At 34.7% G+C, this 25861-nt stretch overlaps 2 pseudogenes; both read left to right on the plus strand.

The window, feature by feature from the left end:
• Positions 1-244: 244 nt before the first annotated feature.
• On the plus strand, positions 245-20239 carry LOC119525435 (annotated as a pseudogene).
• A 51-nt stretch (positions 20240-20290) lies between these two features.
• LOC119525486 lies at positions 20291-21222 on the plus strand (annotated as a pseudogene).
• The last annotated feature ends 4639 nt before the right edge of the window (positions 21223-25861 follow it).

The following is a 25861-nucleotide window of genomic DNA, read 5'->3' on the forward strand; positions in this document are numbered from 1 at the left end:
TTTTAAAGAGTTACTGAATCATGAAATGCCACCTTCTGATGGTATTTCTGATTACCTCCTTTAAAGAAAACAACAAAAACAAACAAACAAAAATACATCACAGAAAATACCATAGCTATGATTTTATTAATCTATTTGCTTTCTAGGAAGGAAGAATAAAGATATTCCTGATCCATTGTCCACCCAAGCCAAATCACATCTTCTAATGCCATCTATCTTGGATGAGAAAATTAAAATAACCAAGATGTTGGAGAGCAATTACACCATGCCAACTGAGTTTATATTTGTTGGATTCAGAGTATCTACATCTCAGAGTCACACTATTCCTGGTATTTCCCATAGGATACACAATTAATTGTGGTGAGAAATATGAGCTTAATGATCTTAGTTAATATCAATTCAAGCATTCACACCCCATGTATTATATTCTTAGCAACTTGTATTTCTTAGACATTAGCTATTCTATGGCAATCACTCATAAAATGCTGGTGAATTGCTTAGCATCCAAGAAGACTATCTCTCCCTATGGTTGTGCACTACAAATATTTTTCTTTACTTGTTTTGCTGATTCCAAGTACATTATCCTGGCAGCAATGGCATATGACCATTATGCAGCCATCCATAACTGTTCTAGTTTGCTAATGCTGCGGAATGCAAAACACCAGAGATGGACTGGCTTTTATAAAAAGGGGGTTTATTTGTCTATATAGTTACAGTCTTAAGGCCATAAAGTGTCCAAGGTAACACATCAGTAATCAGGTACCTTCACTGGAGGATGGCAAATGGCGTCCAGAAAACCTCTGTTAGCTGGGAAGGCACGTGGCTGGCGTCTGCTCCAAAGTTCTGGTTTCAAAATGGCTTTCTCCCAGGACATTCCTCTCTAGCAAGCTTGCTCTTCTTCAAAACGTCACTCACAGCTGCACTCCGTTCAGTCTCTTTGAGTCAGCAGGTTTTATATGGCTCCACTGATCAAGGCCCACCCTGAATGGGTGGGGTCATACCTCCATAGGAGTATCCCACCGAAGTCACCACCCACAGCTGGGTGGGGCACATTCCAAGCAAATCTAACCAGCACCAAAATGTCTGTCCCACAAGACCACAAAGATAATGGCATTTGGGGGACACAATACATTCAAACCGGCACAATAACCCATTGCTATATTCCACTTATGTCTAGGAGAGGCTGTCTCTGTTTCATTGTGTTGGCATACTTTAGTGGAAGTATAACTTTACTGGTGCTGTCTGCCTCACATTCAGGCTGCCATTTTGTGGTTTCAATCTAGTCAAGCATCTTATCTTTGATTTCCCACTTCTCCTGGCTTTATCATGTGCGATACACAGATGAATGAGCTTCCGCTCTCTTGTCTTTGGTAGCTTCATCCAGATGAGCAATTTCATGGTCATATTTGTCTTGTACTTCTGCATCTTCATCATTGTTTTGAGCATCAAGTCCCAAGGATGCAGAAGCAAAACACTCTCCATCTGTGCTTCCCATCTCATAGCAGTCACCTTATTCTATGTGATTCTCCTATTTATGTACTCACATCCCATGATCAGTTATTCTTTAGGCACTGATAAGGTTGTTGCAGTGTTTTGTATAATTGTCCTTCACATGATTAACCTAATAATCTTCAGTTTCAGAAACAAGAATATGAAAAATGCTTTCAAAAAACTTTTGGAAAGAAATTGGACTTTCAAATGAATGATAATGTAAGTAATTTCAAATGTACAGGCTTATCCTTCTCTTTCAATCTCATAATGTAAAAATATAGCATACATACCTCATGCCTCAATTATTTTAAATTATCACCATTTGCCAGAAGTAAAGAGACCTTTTCATCAACATGATAAAATATTCAGCAACCATTTTCTTCCAAATTCTTCTACTCCAACATGATAAAATGTTCAGCAACCATTCTCTTCCAAATTCTTCTACTCCAACACGATAAAATGTTCAGCAACCATTCTCTTCCAAATTCTTCTACTCTGTAAGCATTCCTGAATTTATAAAGGGAAACTTCATTGCTCATTCAGTGTCCTGAAATACTTTGGACTCACTATATTCTTTATCATATTGCATTGAAGGTATGTGTTGACTTGTCTGTTAACCCACCCAGATTATAATATCTTTGGCAGCATGGGACAAGTACTATTGGTTTATTTTCAAACAAATATAAAGAACATGGTACATTGCATGTCCTCATTAATATGTGTTAAGAAGATAGATTAATATGTGTGTGGTTGGATGGATAGATAGATGAATGGTTAGATTTAGCCCTCTGTGTTTGTGTTCTCTACTTATAGAACATTTATCATTAGGGAAGTTTGATATTATCAATGATGGGTAGTGGTAGTAGTGGTAGGGGAGGGGTTCATTGGCTTTTAGGAAATCAGAGAGAAGGTAAATGACAACAGCCTCTTTGATATTAGGTCAGAGTGAAGGTAAACCACATTATCTCTCTTTGTGCTAGATTGATTTGCTGGAAAGGATCTCAACTGCCATTCACAATGGGTATTTGTAAAAATCAAACAAGACTGTGAAAATCATCAAGAGTATAAACTCCATAAATTACTATTTTCACATATATGTTACTGATATTTTCTTTTAGGTTCTATCTTCAAGGAGATTTAAAAAAATTGTTCTGATAATTTTATTCTGTAAATTGACAATGCAAACCAGTTGAAGTGTAAGCAGTTTTTCTCTGCAATCATGTTGAATCATGAGATTATCAGATGTTTTCTGTGGTTGATTTTGATCTTACAGTCTCTGCAAGAGACTCTCATGACAAAGTTGAATGATAAATTGTTTACATCTGAATGTACAATATTTGTGTTTTGCAGTAATTATGAAAATAAAAATGATTGGATTAGTTTTACTGAATATTCTCCCATTGTTAATTTAACATGAAAATTAGACAAATTTCATATGAAAATGAAATATATATTTGAGTGACTAGCATCCTGTATAAGTGGAGATGGTAAGATACTGCCCAGTGAATAAAGTTGTTTTGAGGATTACTTGAACTAAAATATGAAATTATACTTAGTAAAATTATAATTTGAGGATTAAACAAACTAAAATGTTTAAATCACCTAGAAAATATGTAAAGTTTTTAAAAGAGTGCCTGACACATAGTAATAATTGTTGGCTATTTTACCAATATTCTATTACTATTTGCTTTTAAGATAACATTTAAGATTTAATCCTCTATAAGAAAACACACATTTTTTAAATATCTGTAAAGAAATCTAAATATTCTGGGATGTTGCCAGAGCTGAAAATTCAGCTTAGTGACTATTTGCAGTATTAAATTCTGCACCCTCCTACAAAAACTTTGTCAGAGTACAGGTGAGCTGGAAAATGTCATTTATCTGTACCTTAAAAATGAAATTTATAAGATATATTGAACTGTTCCTGAAATTTTAGTGTACTCTCCTGTTAAAAGCATGATCTCTTTGGTTATTCATTCCTTGTGTTAAGACTCATCAAATTGTAAGAAGCAGCACACCAGCTTCTCTAACAGGGAGCTATCAAATGTAAGGTTTATTTTTCATTTTCTGAAATAAGTTAGCCTAAGGTTATTAAAGTCTAATGGATTGGAAAACTATTAAAACTGTTTAAAGTTCTTCTACTCCCAGTTTTCTCAAAAGTAGTGCTATTGTCATTTGGGGCCAGGTTATTCTTTGTTGAGGGCTATCCTTTGCATTGTAAGTGATAAATACAATCTAGTAGGCCCATTATGGAGGCACCCATGCTAAGCCCCACAACAGGAAAACCAAAAACCTAAGCTAGTTTCTATTTACTGTAAATGCTCAACTTGCCTGCTAACTTCCTCATTCCTAAGCAACCAACTGTTCCCCACCTTGTAAGTCTCCTTAGGTAAAAGGGAAACAATGTTAGTCAATCATAACATTTCTTCACTTGCTTCCTGCATTTGCCCTATATGAGCTTTCCCTTTCCACATCCTTGATGGAGCATCCTTGTACTTTCTGAATGGGATGTTGCCTGATTCATAAATTCTAAAAGTTGTGAGATCTTAAGCTGCATGAAAAATCTTTTCTTTTATCACCAGAAGTTTAGCAGTATCCCTTGCCTCTACCCACTAGATGACAGTAGCATGCTACCTATTAAAGATATATTCAAATATTACCAAATGCCTGAAGGGAGAACAAAATCACCCTGATTGAGAAGCACTGATTTAGTACAGAACTTTTGCTTTGTCCATAAGGCAGAGAAAATTAAATCCAGAACTGTGAGCCTGGTACCTGAAAATAAGTGAAAATAATAATTTGGTTCAAAATCTCAGATGTGTTCTTACTTGTTTTGTTCTGCATTATTTCCCTATTTTCTATTCCTTTTTGTGATCTAATTTGATAATATGCATAAACACATAAAATTAACACATTATTTTAATTTAAAAAAACACATAAAATTAAAGCCAAATAATATGCTTTATGAAATGGGACACAGTTGAGAAGAAATTAGAAGGGTAGAATACTTTGAATGAGATTTATTGTTCTTCCTCTGTCTATTGTGAGAGAGAATCCTACCTGAGAAGTTATATTGCATTTCAGTCATAAAAAAGAAATGCAATATACAAATTTAAAATACAAAATATGGTGTTCTCTCTTAAATAATGTCTGTATTTAATGAACAATTCAAATTAAGGTAAGAAATAACGTTCATGTGACAATTCTACAGCTTTATTTTTCTCATGTCCTTATATTGAATATTGGAGGAGAAGGTCAAATGATTTTCATGATATAAGGTAGAAAAAATCTGTTTTTCTGGTGACATCACCAAAAAAAATTTGTAGATAATACTTAAAGTAAATCTATATCCTTAAAAGTATACACCAACAATTATGTTTCTCTTAGAAGTAAATAAAAAATATTTTTGAAACACTACAATTAGATAGGCATTTGCCATACTGAGAGCTTAAAATAAAGGATGACAATTGAGTAATGATTAATAATCCATACTTTTTCTGACTCAGCCATAGATACTGTTAAGTATAGTGGAGGAGATATGCCATGATTTATTACTAACACATTGTTATTAGTTCCGCTAAGTATGCTTGTGTGCCATTGTTATACAAATATAGTTACCATTGTGTACCAAAAGATTTTACCATAAATAACCTTTTTTCACTATATGAGAATATATAAGATTTTGTTTCATAAATCACCAATTTTCTTTCATATTTCCTTCTTGAGCAAACTAAATGTAAATGACCTAATGCCATTCCCCAATCCATTCCCCCAATAACTCTCTCTCTCTCTCTCCCTCCCCCTCCCCCCCCCACACAAATAGTGTTATGGAACAGTATTTCTTGGAGGAAAATTCACAGAGATCAAAGCAATATCAGGTGCATTGTTTTAGTAGCTCATGCTAATTTGAGGTTATGCAAACAATCTGGCTGGAATAGCTATAAGTAATGATAAACAGGCTATATTTCTTTCAATGGGTAGTGTGAGAAAAGCAAAAGAAGCAAAATACTGAATGGGAAATAATGCCCCTTTTTGAACACTTGGCAGAAGAGTTTGTGAAAAAGCACTAGAATGAAGATAAGACTCTACTAAAATATGACCCTGCAAATCAAAAATTAAATGTTTGCCCCATCCAGTCAATAATTGTAATGAAGTCATATGTAGGTATTGCAAACAAAGGGGATATTGGCAAAAGAATTCTCTGCCCTTAGGAAAGAAAGAAACACTGTCAATCAGTTATCCCAACATACAAATCCTGAAAAGGTTCCAAGGGAGACTGTGGCCTCCTCCCCTCAAATGAACTAGTTGAAAAAGGGGAAACAAATTACATTTAAAGGGGTTAAACAAATTTTCTTCATTTATGAGAGAGGCCACATTCTCAACTATTTATCCTCCTACATTTCTAGCACTTACTGTTCAGAGTGACCAAACTGCTAATATGGTAAGAATTACAGAAACCCACAAATTCGCCCTTTGTCTCACCCATTGAATGTAACTATAGGACCCATACAAGTTACCCATCCATTTCTTCTCTGTTAGAGTGCAACAATTAATCTCTAGGTAGAGATTTATTAAGTAATTTATGTTGCAAATTAGTATGCAAACCCCAGAGACTCTTCCTTGAAATTCCAGAGGACTCTTTGATTCACCATTAGTGAATTGCTGACCTTGATTACCTTAAGTTGGGCCCACCCTCTTGCCTTTGGGGCAAACTCACCCTTTCCAAGTGCATGGATTGCTCTGCTCTCCTTGCCCAATATTACTTGGCTTCAGACCTTGGTTTCCATGGTTCTGCCTTCTCTGAAAAAATTTTTCCTTCAATCTGTACCTTTTCTGTCCCTCTTAGTCCATACTGGCAGTAGTTCCATCTATACAGAATATATAAATTATATATTCTTGGCTTGGCATGTAGCACACAGGGGTCAAAACCATCAGGCAATTGGACTTTCCACAAATCCTTTCTGCATAACTCCATTTCCAATCCTGGCTTGTACTGAAATGGCTGGCTGGTTCCAGGTTTTGTTAAATACTCACATGGGGGTGGGGCTATAGTCTGTGGGGTTTCACTTTCTGGAAGCCCAGAGTTTTCCAGAGCATCAATTTCTGGTTTCTTTGCACCCAAGAGTTCAGTTCTCAGCTTATCCTTTCCTCTTGCATTTTACTGTAAGCTGCAAGGAGAAGCTAGGCTGCATTTTTGTCATTTAGTTTGGAGAACTCTTCAGCTAAGTATCCCAGCTCATCATTTTCAAATTCTGCCTTCTAACTGACACCAGGACTCATTCAATTTTGCCAAATTCTCTGCCACTTTAAAACAAGATAATCTTTCTTCTAGTTGGCAGTGACACAGTCATCATTTCTGTCTAAGTCCTTGTTGGAAGTATCTTTAGAGTCCATATTTCTACTAACAGTCTCTTCAAAGAAATCTAGGACTTTCCTATCAAGAGCCTCACAGTTCTTCCAAAATATTCCCCTTATCCTTTTAAAGATCTGGTCCAACATATTTGGTATTTGTAAACTCAGCAGCACTCCACTCTCAGTACCAAAATTGTTCTGGTTTGTTAATGCTGCCATTAAGCAACATACCAGAAATGGATTGGCTTTTATGAAGGGGATTTATTAAGTTACAAAGTTACAGTTCTAAGATCATAGAAGAGTCCAGACTAAGGCATCAACAAGATGATACCTTCACTGAATAAAGGTCAGTGGTGTCTGGAACACCTCTGTTAGCTGGGAAGGCATGTGGCTGGTGTCTGCTAGTCCTTTGAACCCAGCTTTCTCCTTATCTTCTCTTTCTCAGCCTCTGTGCATCTTTGCTTGTTCTCCCAGGGCATTTCTCTTTAAGTGCATGGGGTTTCTCTCTTAGCTTTTCTTTGGCAAATTCTGGGCTGGCATCTCTTAATTATCTTTCTGTCTGCATCTCCAAGTGTCTCCAAGCATCAGCCTCTCTGTTAGCTCCTGAGATCTCTTATGTACTTTAGTGAATTAATCAAGACCCATCCAGAATGGGCAGGGCCCATACCTCCATGGAAATAGCCCAATCAAAGGTATTACCCACAGTTGAGTGAGTCACATCTCCATGGAAACAATCAAAAAGGTTCCACCCAGCAATATTGGGTTAAAAGAACATGGCTCTTCTGGGGTCCATAACAGTCTAAAAAAGGCACTCCTTCCCTAGGACTAATGATGCAAAAAAGGCATTTATCAAACTAAAGGCATGCTTAATATAGCCACCTTCTCTGAAATTCCAAATTATATTACTTTCTTCCTATTTTGTACATGAAAGAGATGGAAATGCAATGAGAGCCCTAACTCAAAAGCATGAGGACAAGCAGAGTTGTACTGCTCATTCCTGTGTAAACCTCCACCCAGTTACCAAGGCCTATTCACTTTGTCTTAGGCTGCCACTACAGCCCCTAAGTTTGTTGAGACTTCAGCCAACATGATTCTAGGATCTCCCCAACATCTAATGGTCCCCCATGCAGTACAAACTTTTCTTTTTTCTGCAAATACCCAACATTTTTCTTCTAGTAGACTGACTTCATATGAAATCCTTTTACTGACCCCTCTCCCTATAACTATCTATCAATCCAGTCATGCTCCTTCTTCACCTGGAGGAAGATGAGGCCATGGCTGCTTGTCCTGCATTTATGAACTTTCTACCCCTAGGATGGATCTCAGAGATAATCCTCTTCAAAATCTGGGTCTCATTATTTTCATAGATGGATCCTACCTCAAGACTGAAAATGGTAACTGTCAGGGTGGGCTACACAATAACCACTTCTCAGGAATCTCTTGAATATAAACCCTTACAGGAGGTTATGCCAGCTCCAATGGCTGAATAAATAGCTTTGACCAGAATTTGTAAATTGGCAGACTCTTAGAGGGTGAACCTTTATACAGATAGTAGATATGCCTTTGGCATAGTCCATGAATTTGGCACACTTTGGAAGCAAAGGAGATTCATAACATCTTCTGGGACTCCCATAAAAATTGGATTCCTAGTAAATGACCTCCCTGATGCTCTAAAATTTCTAAGAGAAAAGCCATTATAAAAATAGGAACTAACTCCAGGAGATAAATCAAGGAACATAAAATAAATACTTATGCTAGAAGGACAGCACAAACAATGTCAGGTCAATAGCTTATGACTTTAAAACCTATAGACATGATTAAGGAGGATTTTCAGGGTACCCTGAGTAAAATTTAACAATCAGTTCCTGAAATTGAAAAACAAAATTTGTTCAGAGCTGGATGTTTCCTCTACTCTGATGGCCTCTGGTAGTCACAGGATAGCTGCCTGGTAGCATCCAAGTCCTTAAATTGGCCCATACTCCAAATTTTACATGAATGTACCCATCATGGCTCAGAATCCCTCATTTCAACTACAAATAAGGCAGGGGGTGCTTTAAACAAGAGGCAAAGAAAGTTTATGAATCATGTTCCTCCTGTAAATTAGATAACCTTGGTAAAATTGTAAAGATGGGACAAGGTCAGATGCCACAGTTGAAAAGGCCCTTTGAACATCTTAAAATGGTCTTTATATACGGACTCCCTTCTATGGGATATTAATATGTCCTTGTTATTGTGGTACATTCTGTGGATGGATAGAGGCCTCTCCTTATCATAAGATGACTGCCCTCATAAGAGCTAAAAAGCTATTGGACTTTGTTTTCCCTGCCTGGGGAATTTCTGCTATTGTTTTAAGCAATAGAGGCACTCATTTCATTGGAATGGTAATCAAGGAATTTTGCAAGGTCTCACCCATTAACCCAAAGCCTCACTGCTCCTTCCATTGTGAATCATCAGGAAAGGTAAAAAGAACAAACAGTAACTTAAAACTTAAATTATCTAAATTATCTGAATCTTTCTCTCTACTGTGGCCTAAGATTCTTCCCTTAGCTTTGATAGTCTTAAGATCTATTCCCTCAGGAAAATATCAGTTATCCCCCTTTGAAATCATAATGGGAAGACCCATGATGCTCATTATTTTTTAATATTATACTGGAACCCAATCTATTTCAGTCTGAAATTGCTAATTATTTTAAGGTAGTAATTACATAACTAATAGTTCCACCATTCACAGATCCAGGCTGCTTTTCCCAAGATTCCTCCATAGGATATTCAACCTAGAGAACTGGAATATACTAGAAGAGACAGTAATGAAAGACTGCTTGAGAACTCAGATGGAAAGGAACTTACCAAATCTTATTGACCAGCTCTACAGCATTAAAACTACAAGGATTTGACCATTGGGTCCACAGGTCACAACTGAAACATACTCCAAGCTCTTATGAAATCACTCATATTTTGAACCTCAAGCTCAGGTTAACACAAGGTTTCTATAAATAGACTCTGCTGTAGACAGCTTCTACCCAAGATATTAGAACAAGTAGAAGATGCCCAAGATCCCTCCCTGGATTTGTTCTTCTTATTCCCTCTCTCTTCCTTTTCATCCGTCTAAACATTCTGCTATTCATTCTATACCCCTTGCAATGCCTAAATTCCATTCCCAAGAATATCTTAACTTCACCATGATTTTCTTTTATCTCCTCTTTCCCTATTCTGTCCTATGTATTCTTAACTTGAACACATTTCTTTCATTATTCTAGCACACAAAATATAGCAAATGTAACCAATCAGAGTAACTACTGAACCTGTGCCCATTCACCACTTAGTCCTAAAACAAGGATTTCTCTAATAACCATCCCCTTTACACTTACAGATTTGGCTGTCACAGGAAACTTCAGGTATACCCAATCTGATATATCTCCTTATTGAAATGACTCTTAACTGTACTTTAAGTATTCCCAAGACTGCGATTATGATGTGACCTCTTTAACCCAAAGAACATGGTACTTTTTAGAAACCAGACAGATACCAATGATCCCATGTGGGGCACAGTAAATGTTCAGTCTCTATGTGTCAAAATTCCTTTTCCTTTCCTAAGATAGGAGCATAATATAGGGGCAAGATCCCCTTTAGAGATACCACTTTTCTCCAAACATCCCAAGGGCTTAATAATTTAACAACTTATTCCCCTCAAGGCACAAATTCATGGTAGGCTTGTCAGGCAAAGGGAATTGTTGATTAAATGGGACCAACATATCAGCTAACAATGAAGATGATGATGGCTATGATGCTGTTTTTGGAGTTTACATCCAATTCCTTAAAGATATTAAATACTAATAAATATCCTTATTATCCTCTTCATGGACATTATTTTGTATTTGGAAGCAGTGTATACAAAGTACTACCCATTAACTGGGTTGGTTCCTGTTATATAGCCTATGCTATGAAGAACCTATTACCAGACTACAGAGAGCTCTAAATGGATAATGGAAAACCATTAACCTAGGCTAAACTTACTCAGTGTTCTGTTCTTGGTATTGCTTACCTTCACACTGGGGCAGCTCTCACATGCTGGAGGATGCACTATAAGATTACAGATTGTGTCAGAAAAGGAAGCTTTGAAATTAGAAAAAAATCTCTCTCTCTCCCAGGGCAGATCATCAGCTCAATAACTGATGAAGTATTGGAACTTCAAAAAATGACTCTACAAAATCAATTGGCATTAGACTATGTTCTGAATTCCCAAGAAAGTGTGTGTCCCTAGTGGGAACCCAGTGCCATGTAGTTTTAAGTAGTCAAAAAGAAGTTTACCAAGGTATAGAGAGAACAGAAGCCCATGCTAGAGAAGCTGCCAGATAAGCTTACACACCTCCCAAATCTGATTGGTCTCTCTTTTTGGTTCGCTTCTAGGGTCATGGGAACCTTGGCTCAGAGATAGTCTAATAGAGGCACTTGTGATCCTCTTAATCATAATAGTCATGATTTTTCTTTTTCATTGTCTGATCTTTCCACTCTTAAATGCTACTATGCAGTAACATGACTCTACAAATGGTACAACTAAGGATATAGAACCATCATGAATGGGACAATGAGAATCTTGAGATTCAGCTAACCGGTGAAATCAGTGATGGACCATGAGAGAATTTTAGTGGTGAATCAGAGACAAACAAATTCTTTGGTCAAGACCTTCTAACTGAGGGAATGTCCAAAAGGGGAGAAATTGATAAGATTATATAATGGAACCCCTCAGAGTCAAAAAATCTTTACCCTACTTCTTGAAGCTCCCTTTAGATTTACCTTTGATATTGTTTTGGATTTGAAATCCCCACCAAGGTGCCTGACCCAGATAACCAATCAAACCCCTAGAACATTACATTTGACCCAATATAAATAAAGCTCCCCTGCCCCAAACCCACCCCTCCAATTGATAAAAGTTACACTAACTTCCTTCTCATGACCACAAAAATCATTTGCCTTCCCCAGAAGATTGAAGCAACTTCCACTTTTACATTTTCTCAGGCTTCCTTGTTGCAGCGAAACTTGGTGTCCTGAATAAAATAATGTAATCTGTGTATTCAACTCTGATTTGCCTACTTTTCTTTTTGGGGGGTAATGAGAAAATTTGTCTTTTGATACTAGTTTTCATAGCAGTTTACAATAAGGCAGCCATCAGGGGATTAGTTTTATACAAGTTAGCCCTTACTTCTAATTATACTCTTCTCATCCAAAATGGTGCCTTGCATGATTTTCTTCTCATCCAAAATGGTGACTTGCATGCTTTTACCCCACTATATCAGTGATTGATACTTTTTCAATTAAATAGTGTAGTGAGTATAATTCCAATACTGTTGTGGGAGAGAATTGTGAATATTTAAGATAATAAACATAACAAAGAAAGGTGTGGTAATACTTGAAGCCTTGCCCATTTGCATTCATTTAAGCAGAGCACACAGCCCACTATCAATGCCTTGCCACTGCAGAATTCCACAGTAGCATGAGGAGGACAAAGGAAGTAGCCTACTTGCTCAGTGCTACTCAGATAAGATGATAGAGTGAACTTTTCATAGGGGCATAATGTCAAGGGTCACATTTTTCCCAACTGTATTTTCAAATAGCTGAGGAGAATTGGCTAAATTTTGTAAAACCTCACTAATACAGGGTTAATCTTCCACTCCTGTATATGTTCCTGAGAAAGCCACCTGATTTCCATATGACTTAGTCCATAGACAGGATACAGGTCTCCATATAATTCTCATTTATTAAAGCAAACTGTAGTTTGAACCAGAGTTATATAATATGCCTCCAATTAAAATCCATTTGATACATTCAGTTTGATGTATTTGAAACACTGATGGTAGAAATTATATAATGTCATTTTTAGGGTATAATTGTCATTCAACTTGGAACTGAAAAGAGTTTGGTTCATACAGAAGCTCATCACCTTTCATGATTTCATCAGGTGCTACTTTGGTCTTCCTTTCAGAGGTCTCCCCCTTAGACAAATCACCCAAAGCCATTATTAACAGCCATGAAACAATCCCAGGTGATCACATTTCCTTGGTATAGTTTCCATTGGAAATCTAGCACTCGAGATTATTGGACTTAGTATGGCTAGACCCCATGATCATTTGGTGATCTACCATCCCAGTCTTTGAAAAGGTGGTTATGCTGCCCTAACTAGTCATTTTCCGTACCCTAGGGGGTCTCTAGCTCCTTGATTTGCTTCTAGAAGGGAATTACAGATGCCCAGCCAAACAACTTCCTTATGAAACTGCCTAATCAAACAATGCTGGATGATTTATTAGGATCAAGACTACCTTTTGTTTTGGGGGGGGTGGTGTATGGGAATTTCACAGAGCTATGTAGAAGCAACATAAGGTGCTCATTTCCCCCTTTGACCATCACGTAGCAAGCCAGCATAGCTGGGTCTCATTATTGGGAATAAGGACCTTAATTCAAGTACTATGAGACCTTTATGTTGTATGATTAGAGAAGCACAAGTCCATCTATGCTGGACAATGGGGTTAGATATAATAGGAGTATCATGTGGTAGAATCTTGTTTATGGTATTATTTTGTCACTTTTTAACATTTATCAGTTGGAAAGTACCAGACTCACCCTGATCAAGAGAAAGAATCTGTGGTCCAAGCCTTAGTGTTGCAAATATATGACTGTGGCCAGGGGCTTCATCAGGAATCCATTTGACAAGGTTCAAATGTAATGACATCAAAACCTGTAGTCTGACTCTCACTTCAGCATTTAACTGGGGCTTATTGTCTTAGCACTAAGCTGAAGCTGGTTTCCACAGTTTTGCAAGAAGGCAGACTACAAGGAATCAGTGTTGGAAGTTAATCCTTACTTCTCCATCATTTCTTAGGAAAAGCCTATCTTTTTGGCTTTCTATATTAACAAACATTACTTCACATGTCACTAGTGAATATATTTTCACAGAAATTATGTAGACCAACATTTGGTCTACATTGACCATCTGGTGTGGGGAGCTGGCATCCATGTACAGAATACTGTTGAATATTCTGCTTTTGTTGCAGATTTTTCCTTAATTTTTTCTTCTGGAATTCAAGTCATTATTTATACATATTCATAATATTTAATTATTCACATGTACACACAAAACTTAATTCAACCTTTAAATTTATAACTTTACAACCATTATGTATTTCTACCTAAAACTGTAAAATTATTGAGTGGAATAATATAAAAATTATATTCACCTTGTTCAATAAATAGTTATTATACAGCTCAATATGCCTGGCATTCTGTTAAGCACTACTAGAGAAAGTCATAGCAAGAATCTGACTAAGTGAATCTGGTAAAAGGCTTGTATAATTACATAGAATATGCCCAGAATCTATGAGAAATTGTTAAAGTGTGTGATGTTCCTTGGGAATGAGTTAGGTAGTAGAGTTCACTAGGCAAAGGTACAGAAGTTGGAAAATGCAAGGCATATTTGAAGAATGGAGTAGGTAATTCCACTTATTTTTTTTTTTCAATTTTCAATACTAAATGAATAACAGATCATTCTTTATATGATTGAAATGTTGAGCCTAAAGTAAATTACAAAAGCTTCTCCATTTAAAAATTATGAGTAAGGGATGGAAAATCTAGCTTCTAATCTACAAAATTCTCTCATATATCATAACATCATAAGTGTTTATGAGTTTATTTTGTCTGGTTTTTCTATATTTAATTCTAATCTCCTTGGGGTCAAAAATATTTGTTTAGGAAAAAATTATACCATATCAAGAAAGTCAAAGATTGCATTTCTAAAGTTCTATATCATCCAAGAAATGTTTGGCTAGCATATAGTATTTTCTTCTTGCCTTTGACACTGTTCCCTTGTCGTTGTTAAAACAGTGACTTTATAAATTATGAAGGGATCAGTTTACAGCATTTGACATTGATTTGGATTGATTTAATCATTTTTTTTTCTGCTTTGAATCTGCAACACTCCTCTCATGTTGTAGTTCGCTCCATTCATCCACTTGTTGGATTTTGAATTTCTTTGTTTTTCTTATTACATGTTTTTTTTTCTCTTATTACATGGTAATATATTCCATTTTGTATCTAATGACACTCTAATGTTCTATCTGGACCTTCACAACTGCAACTTTTGTCATAACTCTTCAAAGTCTAGTGCAATTTGGATTAACATAAGCTTTTGTTATTTTATTTCTTTCCATATATTATAACTTGATGTGTTTTTATTAAAATACCTAAGACAGGATAAAGGGTTAATGCCTGAATTTAACAAAGCCATCGGATACTTGTTTTTCAATCACACATATAATGGGTATATTGTTGGAATGATTGAAGAAAGTTATATATCAAATTAGATAAAAAAATCTGATAAATCTTTATGGAATAAATTCATAATTTCTACATTGTATTATGAATTTACTATTTTAGTAGAATGGAAGTTACCAAGGAATTATAAGACATGTTCCTCACTGAGTTCTGAGATGGAATGAAAGCATATATGTTTCTAATATAAATAGGGTATAAGGAAAGTATCATAAAATTTATATATATATAATGTATATAATCTCTTAGAACTTTAATGTGAGTGATTGTTAAATTTTCCAGAGTATGATGTTATACATTATATAAATTTCTTAATGACCCAGTGACAAAGGTAGAGCATGTTTGATTGTTCTCATTTCTCAAGAAGGAAAAAGAGTTAGCTTTTCACATTAGAATATTCAATTGTTTGTCTGAGGATCAAATATGTGATCAAAGCACATTTCTTTGGCTCCTGCAATTGCATTTATCCTCTCTATTGTGCCTTTACCCCATGATGTTTATGCAGTAGAGAACTAAAGTTTTTAAATTGTTTTATTTATAAAAAGAATCACATTTTAACAAAGTGAAAAGAAGAAGCAGCTATTGAAAAACCATTCCAAGAACTTGCAGCTCTATGATTAATTCCACCTTCAAGAGACCATAAAGGGTACTAATCATCCAGCCTGTGGATGTCTGAGATTCACATACACAATGAGCTACAGTTTGTGTCCCCAAAAGAAAAGGGACCAAATGTAAAAGCCTCTACTCTGAACAAGAAGTCTTTTCAGAGTCATGCAGACTTGGTCTTCTTCACTAGAAGAATCACTTATTCCAGGTTTTGCTGGCTGTAAGTATATTTAAGAAGCAGAGATGTAGGTTTATTTGTAAATTTCTCACACTAAATTAATCTGGTTCCAGTTGTATGATTTTAGTATTGGTTACAAATCACTAGAAAACACAAATTCCTAACCTGTTGTAAATTTATATCTCAAGGTACTCTTCTCATTTTGGGTGGAAGGGCAATATTTACATAATGCCTAGATGCAATATTGTCTTTTGTGTATGTGCATTCTATAGAATTTAGTAGTTAGTTGAAATAGTGACTTAAAGTTACTTGCACATTTACAGAAAATTGTTTAAAAATTGAATATATGATCATTGTATTGTATTTTAGCTATATTATAAGGAAAATCTTCCCATTCTTAAACAATAATAGTGTTTGACAATCATTTACACATAATTTTGTTTTGTGATTCCAATAATAATATTTTAAGAATCATTTTCTACTTTCCTTCGGTTTGTCACTCTATCCTGTCTACAAAACTGGTGTATGTTTGTGGACTCATGATTTCCAGGGTTCACATTATTTTTTGATAGAAGCTGTTATTTCTTACTACAATGTTCCTGCACCTGAATAAAATATCCTTCACATTTATGTATATTGTTTTTAATTACACTATCTAAACTCTATATTTGGCTCTTTCAGTATGTAAGAGTTTGTGCTGTGGTTGATAGTGCTTTTTCCCCTATTTTAAAAACTTGCAATTGTTAATTTTTATGGGTTTTGAGTGTTTTTTAATTTTTTCTTTTTTTCCTATAGGTTTTAATCACAAACCATTCATTATATACTGTTTAAAGTGGACTTTCATGTATATATTTACAAATTCTTATAACTATGAATTGATATATGACACATAATATTTCAAAATAATTTCATCAGATACACATATATTTGCATATATTTTATAATAGCATGAACCAATGCATGAACAATAATATTTACATATACCATTTTATATCAGATCAATTTATAAATATTATGTCAGCAAAGTGTTATTTTGTGGACAAATCTCCATGAGAGCCTATCCTGAGTGATTTCAGTTTTGGTTAACAATTATGGTACCACATTATGGAGGGGCCATAATTTTTACAATCATTAACTCTTTTGATAGGCATTTGGCTGAGTTCCCTATTTCATTTTAATGAAATTGCTTTTAATGTAATTGCTTTTAATGTTCTAACTTCCCTCATCACCATCCTTTATTCCAACCTGTTTCTCCATCACTGATATTTGTATTTCTGTCATGTTACTTCAGAACCATAAAGTCAAAAATAAATTACTGTGATGGAATTTCATTTTTTAAAAAACATTCTTATTTTGATATTTATTGATGGGTTCATCAGATGAAGAAAATCACTAGAAATATTACTTCTGGCCATACTCCCAAGAAATTGTTAAATCAGTTGGAAAAATACTATCCTTTGATTATAGTGCCAAAAGCCACAGGGATTCAGGAAATCTAAGTGGCAACATGACAATTAAAGAAAATGAGATAAGATTTTCCCAAACTACCTTTTCTTAAAAACACCTTTCCCTTCATTTATTAGCCATGCATATACAGAAATAATTGGTAGGAGCCAGAGGGCAGAATGTCTGGCTAGTAGGCCTGATGTCCTTGGACTTGGTGAGCAACCAGCTAGACCTAAGTTGGCAGCAAGTACATGACAGAAATTGGATGAAATATAAGAACAAGTATACAGCAGAGGGATGAAGGACATGGTTTCTGGAACCAGACTGCTTGGGTTTGAATCCCAACCTATGTACCTCTCACTGCCTTGGTTTCCTTAGGACTAATATTGATAATAATTATATTTAATAGCATGGGTTCTTAACAAGAAAAATGATAACAGTCAATACATATTAGTCATTACTACAGAAAAGGACTTTATAGAACATTTTATCCTCATTGCCTCCAGCTACGACTTGATTTTCTGAAATTAGAAAACATATTTACATTGTTGATGCCAAAATGATCTTGTTAGTATTTTATATTGCTTGGTACCATGACCTCTTGTTAATATTTATCTTTTCTATCTTTCTTTTATATTTTTTAAAATCTACTTATTATGTTTATGACTTTAATTTATTCTTCAGTGCCCTCAATCAAAGTATGTTATGCAGTTGAAAAGCATATAGCCCCATTGCTTCAACATTTAGAACGTGTTCCCTTTTCCCTGTGAACTTGGTGCTCTCCCTTCTTCCTCTCCTCTTCCAAATGAGTAGTTTCTCTGTGCTCTGTTGTTGAGACATATCCACCACAGTTTGAAACCTTATGCCAGTTAAAATGGCAGGAACTATATTTTTTCCTCTATTTCTCTAAAATTAATTAGAAAGATTATACTAATCCACTGGTGTCTTTGTTCCTTTTCTGGTTTGTTTGTAGATAGGAAAAATATACAGCAAGAAGACCTATCTGAGAAATCAGACCTTCCTTGTCCTGTTAGGATCCAGTGAGGTTCCCAGGCACTAAGCAACCCCCCAGAAGAAGAAAACAGTTGCCATTAAGAAACATACACAAATCACAAATGTCCCTTCAGCTCTAAATTATTTTTTTAAGTTAGGCTTATTTCCAGGTTATAAAAACTTTTGATTACCTATTTCCAATGTGATTTAATTGACAGAAAAAAAACAAAAAGAAAAAACAAAAAAACAAAAAACAAACAAACAAAAAAATGAGGATACTTCAAGCAAATTATTTTCTTTTCCTTGGATATAGTTGGACTTGGTTTCACTGTGCTTCCCAAGACCACCAATATAAAATATAGATAGAATCCAATTTATAACCTCAATTTGTGAGGGATGAGCCAATAGTTACAGGATGAGATTTAGTTTTGATTTAGCAATACCTTAAAGGCTGCATGCCAGGGTTACATAAATTCCAATTACAATAGACATCAAGTTCCATGACGGAGCCCATATACTCTCTTGAGATTTCTATAAAGCCTAACATACTGCCTTGCTTAGGGCATGTTCATTGAATGGATAAACAGATATGTGATCTCTTCTTTAAAGAGATGTATATGAAAAAGCACATAAGGAAGGTAGAGAACAGGAAAAATTTATACGCACATAGAATTAAAACCCAGGAGGGGTTTTGCATGAACCAGTACATGTTATATAAGGCAGGAATCAGAGTTTGTGGCAATTTATATCCATAAACCTTTTCTAATAATATCTATAGAAATCAGAAAAGTGTAAATAGAGGACATTCTCCTTTGGATTTTAGTGAGATAGATTGTTGCATTCTTGACATCCTCTAAAAGTCAGGAGAGAATCAGCAATTGACATTATCAAGTAATTACAGAAAACAAAACATTTTAAAATATTTTATATTCTTTAAATATCCCATTAGATAATTTCAGTGTGTATATACACATATTTACTAAATGAATGAAAGTAAACATTAATGAATTAATTTATAATATTTGATCATAAATATTGGCTGGATTAGTATTATATCCTGTAAAAAAGTAAATGAAAATAAATGGCAGTCTGTTTGAAAACAGTATATATCTGATTGATATGATTTTGGTGCCTTATGTTTCTCTGCACTAAGTTTTTGGGTTTATTATTTGAACATTGATTAAAAAAACAAAATGCAAAGCAAAGGTATAAAAAGATGAAAAAGGGAAGGGCTATCAAGTTAAACAGCACTGCTGTTTCTTCAACTGGGCTTAATAAAAATTAGCAAGTGAAAAGATTGCTGTCTCTTTATCCCTTCTTCTCTCTTCCAGATGGCTTAATCATTGTCCTTCCAATTGGGGAAAACTGTACAAATATGGGACTAAAATGGATCAGAAGTCTGAAAATTGGCAAGGACAGGAGGTTGCATATTATGGGAGTCAGCATCATGAGCTTAATTGGATATGAAACAATAGAAATAGGTTAGCCACATGATACAGGAAGATTCATTATTGCTAGATGTTACTTAGCCAGCATCCAAGAAAGCAGAGGGTTTCTGTGTGTCACAGAATGAAGCAAAGGTTTGGAAGCAGGTGTATCTGGGTTTGAATGTCAGTTCTACAAATTAATAGTTTTGAGATCTTACAGAGTTTCATTTTTTCCCATTTTTCAGATGTGTAAACCAAGAAATGGAATAAAATAATCCCTAGTTCCAAAAGTTTGAGTCTGTATACATAGCAAACATATAGCCCACAGCTGAAGTAATTTATTCTCTTTATCTAACTGCAGGTTAAGTCGTAATGATTGTGACACTGTGGATGCTAGCTTATGGAAGAAATCCTAACTTTTTTCACGTGAATGATATCATCCTGTTCTGCAACAAACAAGCAATATAAACTTGAATGCATGGGAGGTTGGAATCATACAGGTGTGAAGGAATTCCTTCTGATAGGTTTAACTGAAAATCCTAATTTGCAGATCCCTCTCTTTGTGCTTTTTACTCTTATTTATTTCATCACACTGGCTGGTAACTGGGAGATGATCATCTTAATCTGGTTAAATTCCCAACTTCATACTCCAATGTACTTCTTCCTTAGCAACTTCTCTTTTAGTAACATCTGTTATTCCACTGTCTTTGCTCCTAAGATGTTGGAAAATTTTCTATCAGAATATAAATCTAGCACATTTTCTGGCTGTGTTTTACAGAGTTTCTTTTTTGCAGTGTATGTAACCACAGAGAGCATCCTCCTGTCTATGATGGCTTATGACTGCTATGTGGCAATTGCTAATCCCTTGTTGTATACAGTCCCCAAAGGGTCTGTATTCAGATGGTCCTTACATCTTACATGGGTGGGCTTGTTAATTCCATGACACACACAATTGGTTTGCTCAAACTAGACTTTTGTGGCCCTTACATTGTAAATCATTATTTCTGTGACATTCCCCCTCTTCTGAGGCTCTTTTGCTCTGATGCTCACACCAATGAGATGCTGCTTTTGATCTTCTCTGGAGTCATTGCAATGGTCACATTCATTATCATCATGGTCTCTTATATCTGCATTATCATTGCTGTTCAAAGAATCTGTTCAGCTGAGGGGAGAAACAAAGCCTTCTCCACCTGTGCCTCCCACCTGACTGCTGTGACATTCTTCTATGGGTCTGTGACCTTCAGTTACATCCAGCCAAGCTCCCAATATTCCCTGGAACAGGAGAATGTCTCTGCTATGTTTTATACACTGGTGCTCCCCATGCTAAACCCGCTTATTTATAGCCTGAGGAAGAAGGATGTGAAAGATGCAGCAAAAAGGGCAATATGGTGGAAGAGAACCCTCACTTGACTCAGTTGTGTATATCATTTTGCTAACCTGCCTTAAACTTGCAAAGATATTGGAGACCTTCCAATATAGTCTCTTAGACAATCTTCTGAAAGAGCTTACTATGTATTTCAAAGAATTGACATTGACTGAAATTAAAAAAAAAATACTCTAGCAATAGGGATATATCAAATGCATTGGTGTCCCAAAGAAAAGTTGAAATTTCTCTTGGCCTAATATTCTTAGAATACACTATTTTTGTTCTAAAAATGCTGTCATTCAAGTACAAGTGTGTATCTTCCATTTTATATTTAAGCTTGCTTATCTAAATGGTATACTAAAAAAATTGCCTATAGACAAAAAAAAATCATGCACACTTCTATTTAGCACTTTTTTTGTGCAGTTACTATGTATTCCAAAGCTAAAGAGGTGTAGTTATGGAGCAAAAGCTGTTATAGAAACAGGAAACAGAAGAATATCGGAAATGGGAAGGCCTGTTTAAAGACAAGAAAATATATGAGTTTGACTCTAGCGTGTTATTTTTAAGCAAAAGTAGTAGAAAATAAGGCTGAGAAGTTATTTAGGACCACATGTGTGAAGGCCCTTCGATGTCAGAATAGCATGTTTAAAGACTCCATCACTGGGGATGACATCTTAAAAGTCTAAAAGGAATAAAAGTGCTTACTCAAAATTCTATCCTACAGGAAAAGAAATCAAAAATATATAGCTAAAGAAAGAATTATGAACAAACAAAACTGATTGATTCTATTGTTTGCAGAGCATTTAAAAAAATACCTAATGAAGTTTTAAGTCGAAGGAAACTAACCCAGACAGAAACAGGGAAATGAAGGAAGAATAATACCCACAAGAATAAATATGTGCAAAATAGTAAAAGATATTGACTGATTAAAACACCACCAAAAATGAGTACCTAAGGGAACAAATGGAGAAGCAAAATATAGGACAGAAAGAGCAAAAAGGTTGCAAGGGAATAAGTGAATTAAACTGTTGTAAATTTCTTCTTCTGTTAAACATGGTAAAAGTACTGATTTTGAAAAGCTAATAAGTTAAAGATGTATATTGTATTCCTAGAGCAACCAATAAAGTAATCAATCAAAATTTGTAGTTAAAAACATAATAAAGGAAACAACTTTAATGATAACACTATTGATTACTTCAAGAGTATGCAGAAAGGAAGAAAAAAATTCAGAAGGGGAAACATAAATTAAGCAGGGAGATGAAGATGGTATCTGTAAGTAAGCTATGACAATTACATGCCAAACTTTTTTTCAGATAGACCAGAATTTCTCAACATCAGTATTATTGATATTTTGGACTGGATGATTCTTTGTCATAGGGACTGACCTGTGCATTGTAGGATGCTTAATATCAGATGCAGGAAGCACACCCATTTCCATTTTTTAGACAGTAAAAATATCTCCAGGCACTGTCAAAAATACTGTATAGGGCAAAATTGTCTAGGTTGAGAAACACTGGACTAGATTAAGGAAATAAATAAAACAAAAGGCATGACTCAAATATATGATGTTTATGACATATAAGGACACAGAGCAAAAATAAATGGAAATTACACCATGCAAATATGTGCTTAAAGGAAGCTATATAACTATATTAATACCAGAAACATTAAACATTAAGGGGAAAAAAGAACAGGCCAATAGACATAAAATCACAGCAAAATCAACTTAATTGAACTGATTGACATGAATCAAAAAATATGACTACCTACAGAAAACTCATTCTTTCAAATTCACATGGAACATTAACAAATGTTTGATTACACATTTTCACATAGAACAAATTTCAATAAATGAAGTCCAATAGAGTATATTTTCTTATCACAGTGGAACTAAGCTTGAAATAGACAACAGAAATTCAAGTAATCTCCAAAAGCTTGGAAATTAGGCAACACAGTCATTAAAACAATCCATGCTCACATATTAGGAAACAGAAATCAAAATGCAAATTTAAAAATATTTTGAAGTAACTCAAACAGAAAAATAAATGAAAAATATATAATAAAATTGCAGAAAAATAAACTATAGAGTATATAATGGAATGACAGAAATTATTTTTTCTTAGAATATAATTTTGCATGTAGAGAAAACAAAAGTATCTTCAAAAGAATGACAAGAAATAATTCAATTTAGCAAGATCAATATGCAAATATTAATGTCAGTTACTATATGGTGGCAGAAAGTAATTGGAAAATAAATTTTTAAATGTATCTACTTAATAGCATCAAAACACATCAAATAACTAGAAATAAATCTAACAAAAGGCATATAAGACCTCCAAACTGAAAATGATAAAGTATTGCCAGCATAAATTATAGAAGACATAAATATATAATGATCTATTACACACATGGACATGTAGTTCAATACTGTCAAATGTAAATTTGCACAATCTGATCAATAAATTCATTGAAACTCTAATTGAGATCTCTACCATTCTTTGTATGCATGTATATGTGTGTTTGTATGTGTGTGCAGAAAATGTCAAAATGACCTTATAATTGTATATGCATTTACCTAAAACAGCCAAGAAAATGTGAAGAATGTGAGCAAAGTTTAATGACTTACTCTACAAACTTTCAAGACTCAATATTCAGCTACAGTAATTAAGACAATGTGATATTAGTTTAAGGATCAACAAGTAAACAAATGAAAAAGAATTAGAAGTCCAGCAGTAGATCCACCCATGTAGAATTACTTCTTACACAGTAGAGGCACAGATATTCAGATGGGAAAGACAGTTTTTTCAATAAATGACGCTAGAGCTATTGGATATACTGTCACAGCCCAAGAAGGCCATGCCAGTCCAGAGGCCAAAATGGACAATGAGCATTTTCTGATGCATGAACTTTTATTCAGGGCTTACTTACAGGGTGAGAAGTCATGGAGAGATCATGACTGCTCTCTCAGTATGGGCAGGCACCACCTTCACAGGGAAGACGACCAAGTGATGCAAAAAGGACAGAAAGCCTTTTACAAGGGTTAAAGACAAAGGCCTTCCTAAGGGTGTCGGGAGCATAGATGCAGGAACAGGTCACTGACCTGAGGGCTGGTGCAGGAAGGACTAGAATAACACTTGAACAATTACATTTTGCTCTTTTTGTGAGACTAAAAGTCTCTCACCTCCTGTCTGCTTGCATAAAGTTACATTTTAAGGTCAATTTTACCCTTTTTCTCTTTACTGGCTTAGAAAGACAATAGGTTAAGCATTTAGCCACCTAGGTCAGGCAGACTGCTGTGCACCAAAGATCTGCAGGCCTGTGTTGCTCAGGCCACAGGTTGCCACATATACATACTGAAAAAATAAATGAAACTTGACTTCCAACCACACAATACAAAAGACTGACTCAAGATGGATCATAAACCTAAATATTAAAGATGAAAGAATGGTATCTCTAGACAAATATGAGACACTTCTAGGTCTTCATGAGCTTGGGTTGTCAACGGTTTGTTCATTAGGACACACAAATGCTCAGTATAAGAGTAGTGGAAGAATTAGCCTTTGCTAAAATTGAGTACTACTGTTCATTAAAATATACCATTAAAAATATAAAGACAAGCCACTGAATATGGAAGAAAATTCATATTATGTGTATTTGACAAAATACTCATATCTAGAACAACTACAACTCAGTAACTAAAACACTAATGTGATGGTTAAAAATTTACAGAATTAGAAGAGGTAGTTTCCAATGGAAGTCATTCAAAAGAGTCAATAACCATATAAAACATGTTCAATGTCAATAATCACACATTGCCGAAACATTTGTGAAAATTTGACCACTACATTGGAGAACTGTTTGACATTAAGATAAACATTTGCCTAAATTATGACCATGACTTCCACCTAAATAGGAATGCATAAATCCACATCAAAATACATGAACAAAATGCTCATGGCATTTTTATTCATAAACTTGAAACAACAAAATTGTTCATTGTTAGGATAATCAATAAATAAATTCTGTTATATTCATATAATGGAAGACTACATAGCATTAAAAAGAAAAAGTGGACATATACAGCAACATGGATGAGACTCACTAAAGTTATGCCCAGTTATTCAGGGCAAAGATCTATAGGTAGCAATATATAAAAAGGATATTCATGGCCAAAGGTGTCATACTCTAGAAACATAAGAACAGCCAATATTTGAAAAAAAGTCAATGTAATATTCAATATTTTCTGCAAAAGTATATAAACTAAGAAAAAGAAGATTTTCAGAGCATAAACTAACACATTCAAGATAAAAATCTCTGAAAGCAATAATAGCTGAAAGAATCTTAAATATTGGCCAAGTGAATAAAGCAAACATTATGTGAGTTTCTGAAAAATTTCCCCTGAACCTGGAATGAAACCAGGATGCCTCCAATCAGAATTTCTATTCAACATTGTACCAAAGTCCTAAAGAAGGAAATAAATCAATAAAAAGAAATAAAATGCATTATATTTGGAGTAAGAAAGCAAAATTGTCATTATTTGCATATGATATAATTATGTATATAGAAATCCAAAGTTTAGGATAAATAAATGACTTTAGAAAGGTCACATGTATATCAACTGTATTTATAAATAAAAACAAAAATTGAAAATAATATATTAATGAACAATTAAATATCATGAAA

The sequence above is a fragment of the Choloepus didactylus genome, assembly GCF_015220235.1.
Source record: "Choloepus didactylus isolate mChoDid1 chromosome 25 unlocalized genomic scaffold, mChoDid1.pri SUPER_25_unloc1, whole genome shotgun sequence".
Taxonomy (NCBI): domain Eukaryota; kingdom Metazoa; phylum Chordata; class Mammalia; order Pilosa; family Megalonychidae; genus Choloepus; species Choloepus didactylus.